We start from the raw sequence: 16,874 nt of genomic DNA, 5'->3' as shown, positions 1-16,874 counted from the left end.
ATATTCCGTTTCGGGATAACAAAACAACAAAATATATCAGGTCGTTGTAAATAAACAAACACATGTTCGGGTTTTGTTACACCAGCTGTTATTCTAAAAGTTAAAATACTTTGTTGTGTATCTGTTGACTCTGTTATCATTGCTCGGAGGTATTCCCACCTTGCAATTGTATATCTTTCAGAAATTAAAGTCCGTAATCATTAAAAATTAAACGTTGAACCCACAAAATTAATTTAGTTACAATTACCCTACCTGCATCGGCAGCATTAACTCTGTAAATTAATTTATCATTATTTGTTAATTAAGGTGTTATTGGAATTTGACTTGGGGGTAACATGTTTTGTTCCAAATCATGAAAAAAAAAAGAATAATTATTTAACGGAATTTAAGCATTTATTTCATTACCACCCTGGATTAATAACTTTCTAGCGGCGAAACCTGAATTATATGTAGCTTGGTCTTTCCTGCTTTCAGCAACAGCATTTTTATCTAAATAAATAAATTCATTCGTTCCAGTTGATTCTGCATAATCCTTAGATAGTTCAACTAAAGGGTTTACATTTATTACCTTGTAGAAAGTATTACAATCATAGACATTTTTCCCCATTTTGTTTAACTATTAGCTGATCAATTATTGAAGCTGTATTATTAATTAAAGCAATTTGATGTCCATCATTATAATTATTACCATTAGCAAGTTTATTTACTTTAAAACTTACTTCAAATAACCATTAAACCAATCAAAATATGAACTTCTATCATTAATTGTAAAATGATACCCACTTTTGTGTTGTTTAACATTATTTCCAAGGACGGATATTAAAGCTGTATCTGATTGAATAGGAGTTAGTTCGTATCTTTCACAATACTATTTTGTTCTAAACATGTTTATTATATATTTTTTATTTTTTGATAAAATAATCTAGTTATACGTTTACGCTGAGCTGAAGCTCTAGATCCTGGCAATAATTTATTTATTCTTATATCAATATCCTCATTAGTTGAATTTTTTTATTATTATTATTATTATTTTTTTGTAAATCATTAGCAATTAAATTACCAACTCAGGTTGCTTGCACAACAGGCGTTACATATTCTATTTAAAACTTTTTGATTTTTCCTGCACTTTTATTACCAGGTAAATTTCCAACTTTCGTTTCAATCTTTTTTGTTCCACTTTCAAGTGCATTTTTTGGTTGCAGTTTTCAGGGCATTTCCAGCACTACCAATTGAAGATGCAACAGAATATGAAAGCAATTTTATTAAAGTTTCAAATATACCTGAACTTTGTATAATTTCTTTTTTCACTCAAGGATCAACTTAGGTAAATATTCCTTTATTTTTTTCCTGAACTTTCTTGTACATTATATATTTATATTTCTTTAAACATTAGTGTAAAACTTGTTTCAACTCCATTAAAAGTGATTATTCTACAAAAGGTTCTCAGCGCAGACAGATGCGCATTAAAAACTATGGGAATTCCCTTTAAAGCATAGATAATATCACTACAATTACTATCAACAAGTGTATTATCATTAATATCAAAATGAATGTAAATTGTATCCACAAAGTTAGTTATATTTGGTGTCGCAATTCCCCATTCGGTATTTCTCAAAGCTATTTTCTCAAATCCAAGCAATGTATGAATATTTGACATTCTTAAATCCAAAATATAAAATTATCATGAATTGAAATTAGGATTTTAAAACTACTTAAATCAAATTCCAAACTTATTGGAGCAATGTTTGCTTTATCAATTTTTTCTCAATCATTATTACTTATTAATGTTTCTTTGATATAAGTATTGATGTACGTATAACTGTAAGAAGTATTCGTAAATATGATATCCTTCCATTCTTTACCATTATTGTAACGAATTCTTTAATTGTCATATTCATCACTAATTTTATGCCAAGAGTAAGTCATAGTGTTAATACTATCCAAACCAACAACTTAAGTTTTATTTTTGTATAAAATTAAAGGACGACTGAATAATGACTGATTTTTAATAGTTCATCAATTATGGTAATACATTCATTTTTCAGTTCTTCATTATTATTTCCAGCTTCAATATTACCACAAATAAGTTCTAAATCAGTGATCAATTCTTTTGGATTGCATGGACAAACACCATTAAAACCCTGACCTCTAATTACTTTTTTTAAATTTCATGGATCTTTCATTGACAGGTAATTCTCATATTTCTGTTAATTTTTCAATATTTGCCTAGAAATTATTCAATGCTTTTTATTATTGTTATCTTTTTTATTAATCAAATCAATTAAGTTAGTATCTACCTTTATATTCATGACATTTGTCCAGTTTTTTTATCCTTTGCAATCAATTTATTTTGAACATAAAGTTTATTAAGATTAATCAATAAATTACCATATCTACAATCTGTAGAAACTTTATATGGATTCAGAACCTTTGGTCATTTAAGAAAACTTTGTTTTCGATTGTGAGATCTTATTCCTTATCCCATATACTTTCCTTGCTAAAGAATATCATTTATCACTTCTCTATATTTTTTATAATTATCTGTCTCAGCTTTAATTTCGTTTTTTTCTCTATATCATCTTCTGAGGGGTTTTTCATTCTAGTTATTCCACCAGAATCATAACTCATTTTTATATATTCTCTAGGATATTTTCTACTTCTTTCCAAGTCATTTTTCCTTTGGATTTTTAGATTTACTGTTAAAAATGTTAAACACTTCTTCTGGTGTGTTACATTGTTTTTTGCATCTAAAAGTTCAAAATTAATGCTTTTATTTAATGCCTTTGGATCGAACGACATTGCTCCCAATTCTTTGTCTGAGATTTCTGTTGTTTCATAATCCTCAGATTATTTTCTTATATCGATGGTTGGTACTGGGTTTTCTGCTTTATCCTAATCTCTTATACGATTCTCCATATCTTCCAACATCTTTTCAAGATTTTCAACACGTTTATAGACTTTGGGTAATGGTGGCAATAATGGTTGCGGAATAGCTGTGGTAAACCTTGATATGTTTGTATGTTTCTTATTTCAACACCGAGTGACTCTAATTGTTGTTTTATTGCAGGTAAAGGTTTTAACTGACTTGCTAATTCTTCTTTTTGACTTTCTAGTCCTTCTGTAATTGGTTTATAAATTTCAGTATACATTTCTCGACCAGCAGCTCTTCTGATTTTGACTCTCATTATTTCATCTCCAAGAGCTCTTACCTTTAGCCCGACTAAGTTTTTTTCTTATTCTTATTTCATTAAGTTCTGATTGCATTTATATAATAATGTAAGATAATGTAATATTATTATATAATGGAAATTCCAATTAACAAAAATCAATAAATGTAATAATTTTAAGCAATTTTATTCCAGCTTCATGTTTTAGAATGTTATTTTATGGATCTTCCGGGTGGGGAAAAACAAAAACATGAATGCATATGCTATGAAAACCTCTTAAATATTACAATAAATAATATTTATTATACCTATATGCTAAAACCTTAGAACAATCTAAATATCAGGATTTAATAGATCACTTAAATGAAATTGCAAAAAGAATTAAAGTAGATCCAAATGAAGTACTTGAATATTCCAATAATGAAATAATTGATTGCGATAGCCTTGGATCAGAAAAACAAAAAGTAGTAATATTTGATGATTTTATATGTGAAAATAAAAGGCCCAAAATGAAATAGTAAACTACTTTATTCAAGGACGTACAAAATCTGTTCTGTTATTTATTCAAGTCAGTGTTACTGTAAAATCCCAAAAGATTTCCAAATTAACTGTTCACACTATATTTTGCCTGAAAGTCAAGGTAAAAGAAAAAATGATATGATTTATAATGACCAAAATATAGATTGTGATTCTTTTACTAATGCAACAAAACAAAAATATGATTTCTTATATGTTGACAAACCAAGTAAGTTTTCAAGAAAAAAACTTTATGGGAATGATTTAGATGGGAGTTTTTAATGACGTAAAACAAATAAGTGAACCCGACAGTATAAGTAAAGTTAAATTTGATATCGATTTCAGCGATTATGCAACTAAAAACTATTCAAAAATCTTAAAAAGGAATCAGAATCGTTTCTTCACAGAAATAAAAAACTTGACAATAAAATGTTTAAATCGTTAGATATGGGAGGTAATGAGATAATCAACCTAGAAAATCCAGATAAACTCGGTGATGCAGTTTCAAAACGGTTTGTGTTTAAATGACTATTTTCTTGAAGACATCAAATCTATTAAACAGATAATAGAAGCAGAAGTAAAGAATATTGAAGAATTAACAAAAGACCTTAAAAACAATGAAAAAAAACAAAAAAACAATTGAGTTACAAGATAACATTGAAAAAGAAATGGAAGCTATGTCTGATGCAAGGGACGAACTTGAAATGAAATCGGATTTGACAGATAGTCAGTTGAAAGAAGTATTCCGGGTTAGTTAAGAAATTTTACACAAGCAAACTCAGGAATTAAGAGATAGTATGATTAAACGTGAAGAACTAAAACAAAAGATTACTGACGCCGAGAAAAAGTTACAAAATAGTATCAGTTAGAAATCAGAACAGAAATTAATAAACTTAATACTGACCGTACAAAAAAAGAATCAAGATTTACTTGACACCTTTTCAAATAAACTTGCACAATATAAATCTGAACTTGAAAAAGCAGCTTCCCAAAGAGGTGATGACCATGACATGACATTAGACAACTTTATGAATAAATTCTAACTTAGAAAAATTAAGAAACAACTTCAGGACTTGGTAAGTATTGTCGACGTATGTCACAATTTAAAGTACGTGGACTTAAGTACACTTACAGGTATGTTACAAAAAGATCTAACGCAGCTTAATGCTAAAATTGAAAACAAAATGAAAATGAACTGGATTTTGTAGTTGAAAAATCAGTTAAACAAGGAGAATCAATTATCTCTAATACTGAAGCAATTACCACTACTGCCAAAGAAATTACAAAAAAAATGCACTTTTAAAACAAGAAACAAAATTGACTAGAACAAAAAATACTGTTAACAATTTATCTGCTTTTGATGTAACTACAACAAAACAAGTGGATTATTTGGCTGAAGTAATTCTTAAACTTAATGAAAATTATAAAGCAATAGAAGAAGAACTAGAAACAGTAAGATGTGAAATGTTTCTTTTTTAAATACTACAATAGCAGACAACTACATGTAAAGAATCATCCTGGAAAAAGATATATTATTGAAGATAAACAGTTACAACAAAAACAAATAGCCACAGATGTTTTTGTATGTTTTTTGGAGTACGGGCTAATAAGATTACAGATTATAAAAAAATTATCGAAAGAGATCATGAGTTCATAGAAAAATTTGAAGATACTGTATTTCTAGTCCAACAAGATAAGGGATTACATACTCGAAATCAACAGTATCATAGGCTCCTTTAATAAAAGTTTTAACTTGTTTCTTTTTGACTGGTGGAGTGATCACACAAACGGACAAGAGTATATATCACCTGAAGTTAAACATACATCGATCTTGAAGAAAAAAAGAAATTAATTTAAGCAAAGGAATGGAGTTTAAAATTCATCCAAATGTAGGCAGGGACATACCGGTGAATGACAAATTTACTATAGAACCAGCAAGTTATGTTAGATTCTATCTAGTCAATTGATGTATTTGTATTTGTCTTTTATCGTCATAACATAATAAAGATACATTATTAATAACATTACTGGAAATGCTTATCAGAACGAATAACTTTAAAGGTGAGGTTACTTTGGGTTAAATTAAATAAGATGTCATTGTAGTTTTCAGAACTATTGTATTCTTAACCACTTGCTTTTTTATTCCTTTACTTTTTCAATGTTAACTTCATTTTCTAATAGATATGAATACATTTTATTTCTTTATCCAACAAATTCAACAATAGGAATGCCGGCAGCTTCATCTTTATATTTTCCAATTACTTTTTATTATTATCAAAATAAAATTTTAATTACTATTATAAACACTATTATCAAACAGTTCTGAATCTTCATAAAAATCCTTATATGCATGGTGTTTCTTTCATAACGTAGCTTTGCGGAATCTTTTTACTTTACCTTAATGTAATTATAATAAAAATCATAGGTAAATATTTAGATAAATCAAGAATACACATTCCAACATAACAAGGGCTGTTTAATAGCTTTCCTTTATTTTATGAATACCAAACAAATTCTTATTAAACATTATTGAACTATCAAATAAAGGTTTCGCTATATACTTCAATAACAAACTTTCATCATATGTTAATTTAATATTGATTCTTTTGCGTAAATTCTCCATCGTTTCACCGAATACAGACTTGTTTATGAATTTAAAAAGGTATTTTTCAAATAAATACTTTGCTTTAGATCTTTTATGATTATTAAAATCAATATATATTTTTAACCAAGAACTTTCATCAAAAGTTAATAATCTATGTATTTTTCTAATTTTTAGTCCTAATTGTGCATATAGTTCAAGATTTTTATAATGAACAACATACAGTGGCGCCTGCGTGTTTGTTCCCCGAGTTTGCGGGATAACGCGAGCAACTCGCGTGTTGAAGGCGAAAAGTGAAACGTGTTGCACGGTTAGAAACGCGTGCATAAACGAGAAATAGTTATTGCGCATGCTCAGCGTGCAGCGTGCGCTGCCGCGCAAATAAATGTTCTCCTGCGCATGCCCAGCGTGCCAAACCGAGAAGGTTAAATGCGCATGCCCAGCGTGCAAAACCGAGCAGGTTAAATGCGCATGCTCAGCGTGCAATGGATTTAAGTGTTTTAAAAAGTATATGGATTCATCGTCTTACGGTTCTAGTTTGAAAGATGATATTTCTTTCAAATTTTATTTTTGATTTGAAATTTAACTTTTTGATCATTTCCGTAAAGAATTTTTTGTAAACAGTGTACCCGGAAAGTAGTGTAGACGGGATCTAGTAGATGTTGTCTACATCATAAAAAGACGGCAGTTCCACTGCATATTAAATCGGCGACACTGAGATAATTTGGATTCGCCTTCCATTAGTAAGTGTTGAAATGTTACCTATAGTTACACTTGATTTTATTGAGCACTATGTACTGTATGATAAACACAAATGTAATATATACTTCACTGTATCTCTCATAATTTCGCGCATTTGAAAGATTTTTAATACTTGTAGCGCGCAAATGTAATTACAATCAAACTGACTAACAGTGGTGACTTCCCTTTAATAACTTTACACCATTTGCTGTCAACGAAGGTGTTGTCATCAGTTGTTTAAAATATGAAATATTCATGTTGGTTTTACTAGTTCTACGGTAGGTACTGTACCTCATTTTACTTTTTCAATGTATGTATTCCATTTTTCATGATGCTAAGCCTCCTAATAGTAATACCAGTGCTAACAGGGGCGTAGATATTATACTCTAAGTGTCAAGGGAAGCTGTATTACAGAACTTCACCCAGTAGAGCACACACAGTAATTAACAGATCATATATAAATCAGTATATCGCCTGTAAATTCATATATCTACACATCGGCATCTTTTAATCAATATTTCGGTAAGTAAATTGTTTACAGGGCTCAAGATAAGATGTGTATTAGAGTGGTGGAACCTATGCTCGCGGTATTTTGTACATATATAATCTTTTTAAGAAGCAAGAAAAAAATATTATTTCGAGTTGGCTATGCAAAAACATAAAGTTATCCTCCTTTTATCGAAACATATTTTGATGTGCGTCATCACGTGACTTAGTCGTCTCGTGAGCTATCGACACGGCATACGTGAAAAGGTGAAAATTCGCCCTAAAGGGAACCTATGCTGGTGGTATGTAATACCGATTAAACTAAGGGTGGAAAAAAAATTCAGCACGCTAAAAATGAACAAACAAGCATATGCGAATATAATATTTAGAACATTACTCATTTATTATGTGAAAAACAACAGAAATGGGGATAAAATTTAGTATGTGCCTCTATGTGTATATTTCCCTTACAGAAATGGAGTCACTATTAGAACAAAGCTTAAAAACGTATAATAATGTTGTTTAAAAACAGAATGTTCAAGTATAAAGATTAAAACAACGACAGTGATTAACTCGCTAATGTTTTCTACACTTATTTTGTGTGTAGGAAATTTACTTCTCCCTACATCTCAGAAAGAACCATTTGGACTTTGTCAAAATACTAAGATCAACATCGATCTTTTCATGGTTCGAAAGGCACTCGTAGTGTATGCCAGGCGTCACATTATCACATCTTGCTCTTAAATGTATCTTATATCTGAATGTAATGCATTATTTCTAAAAAACTAACTTTAGTTGAGTGATTTTGACATATTTGTGTGAGATTTGTGCGACGGATACAGATTGCGTAAAATGTATCGGCTGCTGTATACGTCACGTGAGCGGCACGCGGGGCTATCGCTACGTTTGTTGTAAAGGCATTACACCACTGGTCGGTGTTGAACATAGCATGATGAAATATTTTTATCAGTGCTTCTGCAGAGAGCATATTTATCGAAATACCGCGAGCATAGGTATACAGCGAGCATAGGTTCCACCACTCTAGCGTAAATTACGCATTGAAATAATGCATACACGCTGCATGTCTGATAATTTTTAAGCATATAAAAACGTAGATCTATATGAAATAACAGAAACGCATGCAATGACTTTTTATTGGCGTAAAAAAATCTGAATCGTCTGGATGCTTTATGTAACAGAGCACAGTCGGCATCAATTCTCCCACATTGAACATACACACGTAATTGAATGGTACTCTATAAACCTAGGTAAACTATTTTTATACACTCAATATCTGTGTATATACAAATAGTTGGGAATTAATATTGATGGTACGGTAGTGTATTTTAAAGCGGTGTCGATTTAAAATATCAATTTCCGGTGCGGAATAAACAAAAATGTCTATTTCTAAGAATGTATAAAAAAGGGAACAAACACTCTATGCATTCTTTAAACCAGCAAAACTGATCCCCAAAACATAGCTAAAGGTATATTGAATATTCTATTTTATTCGGTAGCGAGTGTGAAGCCAAAACCAGCCAAAGGAAAAAGAGAAGCAAATTAACTTAAATGATGAATTGAAACTAAACTGCAAACAAATGCATGGGTGTTACACCCAATAAGTATGTTATAAAACTGATTTCTGTTTTTTTCACATTTAAAAATTTTCAAGAGTAAAATTACTTGTAGTCAGTTTCAGATTTTACCATTTTACAGTAATACTCATTCACAAAAAAATATGTTGAGTAAATACTCATTGGTCAAAAAAATTATCTGGAGCCCTGGTTTAGAAAAAAGTCACAGTCAAATCAGCACCTTTAAACGCACATCTGGGGGTTTATTTTTGATTACACCAGCACATACATTTGTGAAGTTTTAACTTCGAACGCTGCGAATTTTGCCTTTGGGGACATGTTTTCAAAGAACTATACAAGTGACGTACTTTAGGGTTATAATATACCCCCAAAATAAGTCGACAATTCATTTCTCTGCCTTTCTTTCAATTCACCGGAAGCATTTTGATGTTGACCAGTACTTTTTCATCATTTATTTTAAGTTTAACAAGCTGCTGATGAAATTGAATGACAATGTTGTAAACCAGTCAATCATGACCTTCACCTCAGAAAAGAAAGGGAGAAGAATTTCGCTATTATTAGTTGAATAAGTTATATTTTGACATATTTAAAGCATTTGAAACTGTTAAACATGCGTATGTGGTTTAATACAGATATGCTAATGCAGTTTATTTTACAAACACATCAAGGGGGTATTGCCCATATCCTTTCCGCAGCCTTAACGTAATAAAACATATTAGCGTCTGATGACCCTTTCACGCTTCCATAGAATCAACATTATTACACAAAATTAATTTTGAAAATATTTCTGAAATGCAAGGTCTGCAGTTCTCAAAATATGGTTATATCTTACATACAAGGCATATACGGACACTCTCAGACAACATCAAAAACAACCTTTTGAGCGATTTGATGAAGTTCCAAAATTATCAGTGTACCCTTGGTTCGTGACAGACCCATTTGGGATTTGTTATTATTTGAGCTCAATTATCTTTTTGTAGATGAAAAGCTGACATGCTGTACTAAAGCTCAGGTAGTCTCAGTTTCAGTTTGTTAGAAAGTGCTGAAAATTGAAAATTGACTCTCCAATAGCAAAAAAAAACAAAAACAAAAATACAGAAGTTCATGAGCGTCCAGACGGGGTGACCCCTGTGCATGACCCCTGACTATCTACGATTCAAATATGGCTTTCGTTTTCAAGTTTAGCATTTCTACTTTCATTTTCTTTTCTTCCGGAAATAGCTTAAGGTCGAGTGACTCATTTTCTGTGGTCAAAAACATATATGCCTGGCGAGATTGCATAAATATGTGCTGGCCGTCCTAAGGTTACGAAAAAGTATCTCAATATTTCCTAGGATCACATCAAACTGGACTAGCCCGGATCTCTACTCTAGACCGAATTCCGGTATTGTATATCATGGTATAGGACTTGAATATTAAAACAGGGAGAAATTATGTAGAAGGCCGTGTAGCTCAGTCAATAGAGCATCAGAACAGTATTACGAGGCCCCCGGGTTTGAGTCCCGGTCTGGCTGCACATTTTTCTCACCCTTTGACATTTGGCGTCCAGCTTTGGATGGTATTACACTGGCTAGTCTCCTACGCCTGTAATTGCTTATATATACTTAAGTACCTATAACTGAAAAAAAATCCAGGACAAATTTCAAAATGGTGGGGAAATATATCACGGTATAGGACTTGAATATTAAAACAGGGAGAAAGTGTGTAGGCGGCCGGGTAGCTCAGTTGGTAGAGCATCTGAAGGGTATTCCGAGGCTCTGGGTTTGAATCCCGGTCTGACTGCACTTATTTCTAACCCTTTGACATGTATCAATAACCAGTATTTAAAGTAATTGCTGTACTAGTAATAGTTATGACTAGTTGTCATAGAATTGTCATTACGGGTTGTTTTTGTAAATATTTCATCTATAACATCTCGCTCTCGCTCAGGTTTAAAGTATACTTAAATATGTAATTTTATCTGAAGAAAAGTCTAATTGAATAAAGAGAAAAAAGTCTCTCAGTGAAAAGGAATGAAACATTCTGTTTTAAAGCCTAATACTTGATTACAGACTGATAGATAAAATCTGTAACTCAGTGTAAGTTCTGTAACTACCATTTATTGTCATGAGTACAGTAGATTTGTTTTGACTGAATATTAACATTTTGGTATTGACTAAAAAGGTTGTTATCAGCTTAGTAGGTTAAATGTATATTTGATGCATTTTTGTTGTTGTTCTTTTTGTTACAGATGTGTGTGCCATTCCACATCTGACCACTGTAAGGTCTGGCAGCAAAATAAAGATATATTCAAATGGATCATGTGCTGTGTCTCACATCTGACATCATACTAGAAAAGGGTATAATCATATCTTTGTTACTATTGCTTATCATGCTTATATCTTACTGTAACTTCACATAAACATTGTCCAGCATACAAGCAAAGTAAAGTATGTGCAGGGACAGGGACCATTATACATAAGGACAAGGTCACCAAGGTGTTATACTTAGGTTATTTTTAAGGTTAAAGTTTTTTGGCAACCTTTGTTTTTCTGTCATATCTTTGTAACTATTGCTTATATCTTACTGTAACTTCACATAATCATTGTCCAACATACAAGCAAAATATGTGCCGGTGTTTGGCCCATTATACATAAGGTCAAGGTCACCAAGGTGTTATACTTAGGTTATTTTTAAGGTTAAATGTTTTGACAGCCTTTGTTTTTCTGTCATATCTTTGTTACTGTTACTTATATCTTACTGTAACTTCACATAACATATAGCATAGCACACAGCATACAAACAGCTGCGCCCTGTACCCAAAGTCAAGGTCACCAAGGTGTTAGATTATTTTTAAGGTTAAAGGTTTTCGGCAACTTTTGTATTTTCTGTCATATCTTTGTTACTGTTACTTATATCTTACTGTAACTTCACATAACATATAGCATAGCACACAGCATACAAACAGCTGCGCCCTTGTACCCAAAGTCATGGTCACCAAGGTGTTAGATTATTTTTAAGGTTAAAGGTTTTTGGCAACTTTTGTATTTTCTGTCATATCTTTGTTACTGTTACTTATATCTTGCTGTAATTTCACATTAACATTGTCCAGCATACAAACAAAGACTGTGCAGGGGCTGGTCCCATTATACCCAAGGTCAAGGTCAAAAAGTTGTTATACATGGAATTATTTTCATGTTATTTTTTTTCAAAAGCTTCGTTTATAGATATATGTTTAGTTGCTTGAAATTAAAAATATTTCTTTATTATTATCATCTGCATGTGTAGTTATATTCTTCATAGCTCTGATTGTATTTTTTACAGAATTATGCCCCTTTCATACTTAAAGATTTTTGGCAATCTTCGCTCTGTGGATATAACTTTACTTCAACATAAGATAAAGATTTGAAACTTAAGATGTATCTTTATCATCATCATCTACATGTGTGGTAACAATCCCCATAACTCTGATTTGTATTTTTTACCAAATTATGCCCCTTTCATACTTTAATTTTTTGACAAATTTTGTGGAGCGCGCTGTCTTACGGACAGCTCTTATTTAAAATTCTATTTTAAATGTAATACTTTGTCACAAGGAAGATCTGATTAGGTCAAATTTTGCTTCAGTTGAGCGACTAAGGCCCACTTGGGCCTCTTGTTTTCTGAAGTCTTATTATAAAACTTACTGAATGATTTTCCAGTCAATAGTCTAAACTGTGATCTTTCAGTGCAGACCTCGGGCAAAACATTTGACTGTATATCCTGCAAGTTATGCAATAAGTGTATATTATCAGGACTCCCTTATAATAGTTAATGTTGTCTGCTGTGTTAATAGTTGTGCACAACTCAAATAAGTCATTAACTTAAAGAAATAATAAAGTAACTGACAGTCATATATTCAGAGTTGAAATCGTTTGGAACTGAGGATTTTTTATTCGGACATTTAACCACAATATATGTTAGAAACGTAACTTTGAATTATTTTGAAATTTATTTTATGCTATTCCGGACATAGATTTTACAACACTAAAGCAAATATACGTGAATGATGTAGTTCGGAATTTCAGTTTTGGAAATAGTCAACTCATTAAAACAACTAAGCAAATGTGACTGAGGCCATTTAGGTTTCGGGATTACAGACAATTAGAACAATAACTATCGGTAATTTCATTACGTCAGTCACCCAATGGATATCTAAAAAAAATGGCATATAACAAATGGTACTTTCATTTTCTTTAAATATGCTGGTTTTCCTGTGTTCTAAATATAGTTTTAACCTTTACCCTGCTAAATTTCTAAAATGGACTAGTCTGTCATAAAGTTTGGGCAGTGTCATTTATTATTAGAAGGGGTGTTCACTCAAAATTTACTGACCGAATAGCAAACAATGCAGACCATGATCGGCCCGCACATCTTGACCTGCACTGGTCGCAAAGGCAGAATAACTTGCCGCCAAAAAGTACATCATTTTGCTAAGGCGTAGCCAGGGGTGGTTCGACTGGTACGGCCACGTTGAACTTTTTGCCGGCTAAGTTTTTACTGATAAGATAAAGATACGTTTTCATGCCAATTGTACATTTATGTGTAATTACAATTTGCCACTTTTTATTTATATGTAATATGTCAGACAGTCGGTACACATTTCGGAAAGAAATCCAAAATATCTTAAGATTTCTATAAGTTTACGAAGCTGTAACTCGAACTCCAAAATGACAAGTGTGCATTATTAGCTCCGCTATTCAAATAATAGGTATACAATTTATATAGGGACAAAAAAAAATATTTTTTTCTGAAAGTTCAAGGCTTACGCCTTTGATATTTGGTATGTAGCATTTCCTAGGGGATCTCTAACAAGATTGTTCAAATTATGCCCCTGGTTGAAAAGAGGACACACACTGGGGTCACTTGTTACATGAGTTATATAGGAATAGATACTTCAAAAATTATCAGATCATATTTCCTACACTGTTTAATTATAATTACCTGATGACCCCGAGCTATAAGGGGGTCACTTGACTGTGACCTTGACTTACTGACCTACTTCCTTGTTTTTTAAGATGCAGCCTTGAAATTTGGATGACATGTACAGTTTTGCACACTGATCTTAAAACTGACTTTCAGTGACCATGAATGTGACTTACTGACCTACTTTCTAATTCTTTAGCAATCAGTTTGCCATTTTAAACAGTGGCTCATATTACTTAGTGTAGCGATCCAGAGTCATATGACCATGTTGTTTTGTAAAAAGATATTTAAATAATTCGTCCTATAACTGATTCTATTTTCTCGTGTAAGTTTGTATTCTACTTTATTTATTTTTCTATTACTCATTTCCAGGGGCAGGTCATACAAATACAATGTTTACGACATTATTGTTCTTTTTACAGGTCATGTAAACGTAACAAAAAGGCATGCGAATGGACATCAAAATGTTGACACAGATCGGTATTTGAGACTTAAATCTTCAGGATATAACTTCATAAAACTGGCGGATAAATCAAACTGCGGAGTTCTTTCGATTGGCGAGTAAAACAGTTGTGTCTCTTCGTAGGAACGATGATACAATATTTACGTATGCATACAAATGATGCTGTTCAAGGTAACAAGAAGAAGATAACATTTGGCAGTGTGAGAAAGGAAATTTACTTCTGCATGACGAGCAAATGATGTTTGCATGCATTTTTTATGGGATGCAGCTGCAGAACCACCAACAGGAAACTCTTTTTGATATTATGTTGTGATAGACTGTTTGACGGTTTTCGGCCCGCTTTGGCGAGACGGTATTACGATAGTTTTATACGAAAAATCTGCGATTAAGTCCGGAAATCTCGCTTAAGGAGAGAAGAAACTCGATTATGATGTTCCCGCTAAAGAAAAAAATCTTGCGTCGAACCAGAAGCTGTGTGAATACATCCCCGAGAAGAAAGTCACTGCGTCGGGCCAGCTGCAGTTTTTTACCATCATCTGAAGATAGTATCTTTCAGGAATAAAGTCTTTTCGCTGGACCAGCTACTCTGCCTAACTGTGACCTCTTTTTCTCTGTCTCTCCTTCCGGTGGTGCTCAAACTCCGGAGCTCTCGATCCATAGGTGGACGCCCTACGACTGAGCTATCATGGCACACGATTCCGTTAACAGTGTTTTGATTGTGTCTAATTGTAGAGCGATGTCTAAAAAAGTTTAAATAATTATTTACGACGTTAAGTCAGCAACGGCCGCATACTAGCGTTTTTATAAAGCTAAGCTTGTTTACATTAAATTCATTTACAATTAATGTGCGAAGCCACTGCTGCAGACGACAATTTATATTGGAAGCGAGACAAGAAAAGACGAATACAATACATATCAATTCGCGCTAAGGTAACCACAGAGACAGTTTGCTGAGGTATTGACTCACTAATACTCTATATGAAATAGGGGGACTTTGAGCTGCTGCAGCGCGCACTGAACAATGCACACACCGCGGGCCATTTGAAAGGTCTGTGACTTAGTTACTTTTTCTTGAAGAATGTTGTCAGTGCAATATACAAATTTATTGAAAGAATGACTTATTTTCCGTGACAAGTTCTGTTTTTTTTTTTACGACGAAAATGCTACCAACATATCAAGGATATCTGTTAAATAATTTGAGCCAAAAAGAATGCATCACAAGAAAGGGATGTATTTCTACAGAGCCAAAACTGCGAACTATTAGAATCCGTTATTTTCTATAATTTTTTTCGCGCCATTTTCCTATTTGTTGATGTCTGGATACCTACTGAATTGTAATTTTGCACTTCTGAAACAGATATTTTTAAAATGCAGAATTTGATTGAATCCTGATTTTTGAAAACGAAGGACATTCAGCTATAAAAATGATAAGATCTCGTATGCTTGATTTATTGTAAGACCGATTCGGCTTTAATTTGTTCGAAAATTGTAGTAGGTTGACAGTTTTCATACTTTAACAGTGTTTCTGTTATGTGATGACGGACAGTTATCCAAACCAGTGTTCATTTATTTTGTACCTGTACAAACTTGTTCTCCGCAAGTAACTGCCAACTTCCCCACATTAATCAGAGGTGGAGGACAATGATTTCAGGTACAGTGTCTTTTATCAAATCGTCACAAAGAACATACGCCTCGCCCGGGAATCGAACTCACGACCCTGCGGTTCGTAGATCGGCGCATTCCTTAAGCTTAGCGGGCGGACTGAAACAAGTACTAAATAACCCTGGATTCTACAAATGGTTTGATTGTTGCAGCTATTTTTTTATCCACTGAATGACAGATATTACTGCACAAGACCAATTATTGCTTGGTTTTTAGCTCACCTGTCACAAAGTCACAAGGTGAGCTTTTGTGATCACCTTCGTCCGTCGTCAGTCCGTGCGTCCGTGCGTGCGTCAACAATTTCTTATCTGCACGATAGAGGTTTCATTAATGATTTTATTTTAACCAAACTTGCACATAACTTGAATCACCATAAGATCTTGATTCCTTTCTTGAACTGGCCAAATCCTATTATGAGTTCAGAGTTATGGCCCCTGAAATGGACCAGAATTAGCTTTTTTGACCTTGTCTGCACAATAGCAGCTTCATTTATGATTTGAATTTAATCAAACTTGCACACAACTTTTATCACCATAAGGTCTTAGTTCCTTTCTTGAACCGGCCAAACTGCATTATGGGTTCCAGAGTGATGGCCCCTGAAAGAGCCAGAATTAGCTTTTTTGACCCTGTCTGCACAATAGCAGCTTCATTTATGATTTGAATTTAATCAAGCTTGCACACAACTTGTGTCACCATAA

The 16,874-nt window shown here is 32.7% G+C and overlaps 1 long non-coding RNA gene across 1 annotated transcript; it reads left to right on the top strand.

The window, feature by feature from the left end:
* The first annotated feature begins 7,234 nt into the window (after positions 1-7,234).
* LOC123524185 (uncharacterized) lies at positions 7,235-16,867 on the top strand. The gene is made up of 3 exons (XR_006681238.2): positions 7,235-7,304; positions 11,338-11,446; positions 14,474-16,867. It is a non-coding gene; the product is annotated as an uncharacterized LOC123524185 (long non-coding RNA).
* Positions 16,868-16,874: the final 7 nt, after the last annotated feature.

The sequence above is a fragment of the Mercenaria mercenaria genome, unplaced genomic scaffold, assembly GCF_021730395.1.
Source record: "Mercenaria mercenaria strain notata unplaced genomic scaffold, MADL_Memer_1 contig_2185, whole genome shotgun sequence".
Classification (NCBI taxonomy): Eukaryota; Metazoa; Mollusca; class Bivalvia; order Venerida; family Veneridae; genus Mercenaria; species Mercenaria mercenaria.
The sequence above is the reverse complement of the archived record's forward strand: the minus strand, read 5'-3'. Positions and strand labels throughout refer to the sequence as shown.